We start from the raw sequence: 7443 nt of genomic DNA, 5'->3' as shown, positions 1-7443 counted from the left end.
GCAGGTAACACTAGAGATAAGGAGATGGTAAGACACAAGTGCAAAAATAAAAGCAACAGAAACCAAGGCTACTTGCCATCATCAGAACCCAGTTCTCCATTATAGCATGTCCTGGATACCCCATCACACCAGAAAAGCAAGATTCAGATTTAAAATCACTTCTCATGATGACAATAGAGAACTTTAAGAAGGACATGAATAACTCCCTTTAAAAATACAGGAGAACACAGGAAAACAGATAGAAGCACTTAAAGAGAAAACAGAAACATCCCTTAAAGAATTACAAGAAGACAAAAACAAACAGGTGAAAGATTTGAACAAAAACATCCAGGATCTAAAAATGGAAGTCAAAACAATAAAGAAATCACAAAGGGAGTCTACCCTGGAGATAGAAAACCTCAGAAAGAGATCAGGAGTCACAGATGCAAGCATCACTAACAGAATTCAAGAGACAGAAAAGAGATTCTCAGGTACAGAAAATATCATAGAAAACATTGACAAAACAGTCAAAGAAAACACAAAATTCAAAAAGATCCTAACCCAAGACATCCAGGAAATCCAGGACACAATGAGAAGACCAAACCTAAGGATAATAGGTATAGAAGAGTGTGAAGACCTCCAACTTAAAGGACCAGTAAACATCTTCAACAAAATTATAGAAGAAAACTTCCCTAACTTAAAGAAAGAGATGCCCATGAACATACAAGAAGCCTACAGAACTCCAAATAGACTGAACCAAAAAAAAAAATTCTTTCTGCCACATAATAATCAAAACACCAAATGCACAAACCAAAGAGTATTAAAGGCTGTAAGGGGTAATGGTCAAGTAACATATAAAAGTAGACCTATCAGAATTATACCAGACTTCTCACCAGAGACTATGAAAGCCAGAAGATTCTGGCCTGATGTCATACAGACCCTAAGATAACACAAATGCCAGCCCAGGCTACTATACCCCAGCAAATCTCTCAATTACCATAGGTGGAGAAACCAAGGTATTCCAGAACAAAACCAAATTTACACAATATCTTTCCACTAATCCAGCCCTACAAAGGATAATAGATGGAAAACTCCATGGGGGTGGGTAACTACATCCTAGAAAAAGTAGAAAGTAATCTTTATCCAACAAACCCAAAAGAAAATATCCACACAAACATATTTCCACTTCTGATAACAAAAATAACAGAAAGCATCACTTTTCCTTAATAGCTCCTAAGATCACTGGACTCAATTCCCCAATAAAAAGACATAGACTGACAGACTGGATATGAAAACAGGGCCCAGCATTTTGCTGTATACAGGAAGTGCACCTCAGTGACAAAGACAGACACTACTTCAGAGTAAAAGGCTAGAAAATTGTTTTCTAGCCAAATGGTCCTAAGAAACCAACTGGAGTAGCCATTCTAATATCGAATAAAATCAACTTTCAACCAAAAGTTATCAAAAAAGGTAAGAAAGACACTTCATACTGGTTAAAGGGAAAGCCTACCAAGATGAGCTCTCAATTCTGAACATTTATGCTCCAAATGCTAGGCCACCCACATTCATAAAATAAACTTTACTACAGTTTAAAGCACACATTGTACCACACACAATAAGAGTGGAAGACTTCAACACCCCACTCTCTGCCATGGACAGATCATGGAACTAGAAACTAAACAGAGACACCGTGAAACTAACAAAAGTTATGAAACAAATGGGCTTAACAGGTATCTATACAACATTCCATCCTAAAGCAAAACAATATACCTTCTTCTCAGCACTTCACTGTAACTTCTCAAAAATTGACCATATAATCAGTCACAAAACAGTCCTCAACAGATACAAGAGGATTGACGTAATCCCATGCACCATATCAGATCAACACAGACTAAGGCTTGTCTTCAATAGCAACAAAAACAATGTAAAGCCCACATACACATGGAAACTGAACAACGCTCTACTCAGTGATAACTTGGTCAGGGAAGAAATAAAGAAATTAAAGGCTTTGTAGAATTTAATGAAAAGGAAGGCACATCACACCAAAACTTATGGGACCCAATGAAAGTAGTGCTAAGAGGAAACCTCATAGCTCTAAGTGCCTACAAGAAGAAACTGACAGCTTGACTGCACACCTGAAAATTCTAGAACAAAATGCAGCAAATACATTCAAGAGGAATAAATGGCAGGAAATAATCAAACTCAGGGCTGAAATCAACGATGTAGAAACAGCTGACTGAGACAGATTCAGATACAGCCAACCATTGGACTGAGATTGGGGACCCCTATGAAAGAGTTAGGGGAAGGACTGATGGAGCTGAAGGAGATTGCTACCCCATAGGAAGAACAACAATATTGACTAACCCAGACCCCTCAGAGTTCCCCCATACTACTCCAAGATCCCAGAGATTAAGCCACCTACCAAAGAGCATACATGGAATGGTGCATGGTCCCTGCTACATATGTAGCAGAGGAGTGTCTTTTCTCCCTTAGTGGGAGAGGATATGCTTAATCCTGTGAAAACTTGTTGCCCCAGGGAAGGAGTATGCTAGCTGGGTGAGGTTGGAGTAGGTGGGTGGGTGGATGGGGGAGCACACTGTCAGAAGCAAAGGGGAGGGGGGATGTGGTGGAGAACTCATGGAGGGGGAGTAGGAAGTGGGATATTTGTAATGTGAATAACTATATAATTATTTTAAAAAATGAAAAAAATCATAGAAATGCAAAAGAAAAACAATGACAAAAACAGTCTTCAACAAGAAAATAGCTAGTGGCATTATCACACTAGATTCCCAGGTATTCTATTTTTAACTTTTTAAAAAATCATGGATGTTTAATTTTTTTCAATAATGTTTCATTAACTTTATAGCCTGATCAAAACCTTGCATGTCTTTCCTCCCAGTCCTGCCCTCACACCTCCCTCCTATTCCTCCCTCTCCTTCTCAGAGAACCCAACCAGACACATCTATTTGCAGCAGGGTCGACTAAGCACATCCTCTTCCACTGACTGAGGTGAGGCAAGGCAGCCCACCTAGGGAAAAGGAATCTATAGGCAGGGAACAGAGTCAGAGAGCTCCTGCTCTAGTTGTTGGGGTACCCATGTAAAGACCAAATGCATATCTGCTACATATGTGTAGGGGCCAAGGTCCATCCCATGCATGTTCTTTGGTTGGTGGTTCAGTCTCTGTGAGCCCCGATAGTCCCAGGTTAGTTTGCTCTGTAGGTCTTCTTGTGGTGTCCCTGACCCCACCAGCTCCCAGAGTCCTTCCCCCTACACTTCTACAAGACTCCCTGAGAGTTCCGACTACTGTTTCCGCTATTGGTCTCTGCATCTGTTTCTATCTGCTGCTGAATGAAACCTCTCAGACAGTTATGCTAGGCTTTTCTGTCTGCATGTGTAGCAGAGTATTATTAATACTGTTAGGGTTTGGCTCTCTTTCCCTTGGGATGGGTCTGGAGATAGGCAAGTCATTCACTGTAAGTCCTTCTTGGCTACAGGAGGTAGCCATTTCAGGCTCCACATTCCATGTTGTTAGGAGTCCGAGCTAGGGTCACCCTCATAGACTTCCTGGTGCCTCCCCCATCCAAGGTCTCTGACTGCTTTCCATTCTCTTTTTTAGCCTTCTCCCCCTACCCCTGCTACTCTCTCCATATGTGATACCACCTCATTTTCCTCCTTACCCCCTCCCACCCAGTTCCTTCCTTCCACCAATTTCAGATGTCTATTTTATTTCTCCTAAGTGAAATTCAAGCATCCTCCCTTGGGCCCTCTTTGTCTTTTATCTTCTTTATATTTGTCAGTTGTAGCATGGTTATCTTGTGCTTTATGGCTAATATCCACTTATAAGTGAGTACATGCCTTGTGTGTATTTCTGGGTCTGGGATACCTCACTCAGGTATTTTATAGTTCCATCCATTTGCCTGCAAATTTCATGATTGTGCTTTTAAAGAATGTGTAGAAATCCAAATGTTCTAGCAATTATCACCCCAGTTCACTGACACAAAATCAGATGGTCTTTATTTTGAACTAAATAAGTATTTCTCCCAACAATATTCCTAGAATTTCAGCTTTTGAAAACTTCTCTTCCATAAGTTTGTGATTTTCATTTTTTTTCTTGAAAACTAAAAGGAGAGCTATATTGTAGCTATATTGGTTACATATTGAAAAAAATTAGAACATCTACTTACTTTAAAGGTGATATACTATTCAGAACTAACCTAATAGACAATTTATTCTTTCCATAGGAATGCTCATCAGTTTACACAACAAGCTTTTAAATGGTAGCTGGTCTTTGAGATATTGTTTGCTTGATATAATCTCTGAAAAACAAAATCAAGTATTATTTTATTATAAATATATTAATTTTTCCTTATTGCAGTGCTCTTGTTTACTCTCAAGTAAAGGAATTTTTTCTCACAAAAATTTTATTTTCTTTTTGATTTTTATGGATAGCACATCTATCTTATTTAGAAGGTAATATATGCTACCATGTTGACTATTTTGTACTTCTATTCATAGGCTTTCTGTTTTTCAGTATGGATGACATTTTCCATAATACAAAACACACATTGACATTTATTTTTAGATTTGATGTACATCTTAATGTAATGTCATAGAGAAGATAATATGATATTTCAGTATTTGTAGAGGAGGAAAAACTTACAGGAGATAGAAAAATTAGAATTGTTATACTTTGAATTGAACTGTTCTATTCATGTTCCTGTTTTAAATACTCATGGCCTGGGTTGTGGGACTAAGAATGTGGACTCTTCAGGTGGTTAGGCCTGGGTGGGAGATATATATTAGTAGGGACATGTTTCAGTAAATCTCCAACTCACATATGCTCCAGCAATGAAAACACAACTCAATTAATATGAACACAAGCTATGTGCCTAGATTGGGCAGATCTACCACTACACTACCATCTTCCACATCTATAGGACCCCTTATAACTTGTGGTTTCTCCAGGCCACGTGCTTCTGCTCTGCTTTCCTTCCACCTCCTCCTGTTTCCGGTCATCCTCCTCTCTCTCCTTTTCTCCCAAAACCTTCAGCTCCACCTTCCCCTCTTTAAAAGCCCAGTCACAGGCTCTAGCCTTTATTTATAAGTTAAGGTGGGAAGAAGGTTTACAGGAAATCACCTGAGTGCTGACTCATTCCTTGTTTGCAGTCCTTCACTGGAGAACAGAATTAACAGCAAATATAATTAGCCCCAGGGCTATCTGCAACAGGGACAGATCTTTGAAGGCTTTGCTTTGGTCTGTTACAAACTGTGGTTTGTTTCTTTTTGTTTGTTTTGTTTTGTTTTGTTTTGTTTTTGTGATCAGTGCCACCTGCTTCTTCAAAATAGAATGACTCTACCTCATCCTCTAGCTTAAGGATCTAAAATCATCTGAAACTGTATGGATCTCCTGTAGCCATACAAACCTTTCTTTCATAAATGATTTCTTTTGGGTATTTTTTCATTGCCATGAGAAATATGTTTAATATAAAATTTATTTATATATCTCTCCATTGCCATCTTTTGATAATGATGCTCTGGAGTAGCATGCTATTCTAATTAACCAGCAATTAGAACTGTCAAAAAGGTTTAGATGATAAAGACACTTGCTATTAAGCCAGATATATTGAGTTGAATGTCTGAGAACCACATGGTGGAAAGAAAACTCACTCCTGAAAGTTTTCTTCTGATTCCACATGCATGCCATGACACATGCATGTATACTCACCCAATAAATTAATAATACTTAATTTTCTCTTTATGCCTATGCTTTACTCTCTAATGGAAAAGAAACTTATGTAGCTGTTAACTCTTATTTTTGAGGATTTTGTTCATCTATATAATATGCTATGTGTACCCCAACTTCCCCTTCCCTCCCATATGCCCCCTCATTACCTTCTCAACTTCATTTCTTTTTCTTTTTTTTTTAATTACCCACTAAATCTAATTGGTACTGCCATATGTGCATAATACTGTAGCACGGAAACTTCTCAGGTGGCATATCCTCAATAAAGAATTATTTTTTCCTCCCCTAGCAACTATACACTACCAAAATCTCATTAATAAAGGATCCGGCCTGGAGATCATCTACCCCCACCTATGCTAATAATTTGGCTGGTTTGATCTTGTGTAGGTTCTTGTGCAGATAACCATAAATGCTGTGAAATCGTGATGGTGATATCCATAAGATATTTAATAGCACATCTTCCCCTTCTTTGTCTTATTCTTTTCACATCCACTTTCCTGGTATTCCCTAAGCCTTGTGAATGAGGAATTAATATAAATGTGTGTCCTGAGCCATACCACTTATGGGCTCCACCACACCACAAAGACACTTGCTTAACTATGTTCATAGCAACTTTATTCATAATAGCCAGAATCTGGAAACAAGGTGGATGTACTTCAACTAAAGAATGGATAAAGCAAATAGGGTACATTCATTTACACAATGGAGTATTACTCAGCTATTAAAAATAATGACATAATGAAATTTGCAGTCAGATGGATGAAACTAGAAAAGATAATCCTAAGTGAGGTAACCCAGACCTGTGGGGACAGAAAGCCATGCAACTCGGGGAGTCAGTCAGGAGCAAGAGTGAGGTAGAGACAAGTCCAAACTCTGAAAATCTTGTCCTGAGACCAGCAAGAGTTAAGACTGTTTCCTCCTTGCTCGGAGCCTGCCTGTCTCAGCAGTCAGCCTTACAACCCCCACCTCCGCCACCCTTAGGCGGTCTAGTGGTCAGGTTTCAGGTTAAACTTCCTCTATTCCAGTCAGGACACGCCCAGCCTGGAATTCCTCTGGATGCAAATGAAGCATTCCCAGCTCCTCAGCTTCCGCCAATGATATACACTCATACCCAAACCCCTACTCAATTGCCAAGGCTTATATTGCTCTTGTTGACCCCCAGTAAGAGGGCTGTACCATCTCCATAGAAGGCAGTTTGTCCGGAAGTTACGCGGACCAAGATCCTGTCTAACCCACCCGCCCGGGGAGGCTTCATTCCTTCCGGTCCAGCCGGGTGTGCAAAGGTGCCTGAGTACCCTGAGGGGAAAGGCAGACCCACACCGGCCAGCCACAAGCGCTCTCAACGCAGATACAACCGGACCTCTGGTTTGAGCAAGGAAGAAGCCAGCACAGACCCAGAAAGACAAACACGGTATGTTCTCATTTATAAGTGGATATTAGCCATAGAGGAAGGATAATCGGGATACCATCCACATACTAAAGGAAAGTAAGTAAAAAAGAGGGCTCAAAAGTGGACGCTTGTATATCACTGAGAATCGGAAATAGAATAGATATTGTGGTTGGTGGAGGATGGGACTGAATGGAGGGTTGAGAATGGGAACTGGAGGCGACCGGAGAAGAGAGGAAAGGAGTACTGGGAAAGACAATTAGAATTGGGGGTAGGGCCGGGCGGTGGTGGTGCACGCCTTTAATCCCAGCACTTGGGAGGCAGAGGCAGGCA

Source organism: Mastomys coucha, chromosome X (assembly GCF_008632895.1).
Source record: "Mastomys coucha isolate ucsf_1 chromosome X, UCSF_Mcou_1, whole genome shotgun sequence".
In the NCBI taxonomy this organism is placed as follows: domain Eukaryota; kingdom Metazoa; phylum Chordata; class Mammalia; order Rodentia; family Muridae; genus Mastomys; species Mastomys coucha.
Note: the sequence above shows the minus strand (reverse complement) of the source record.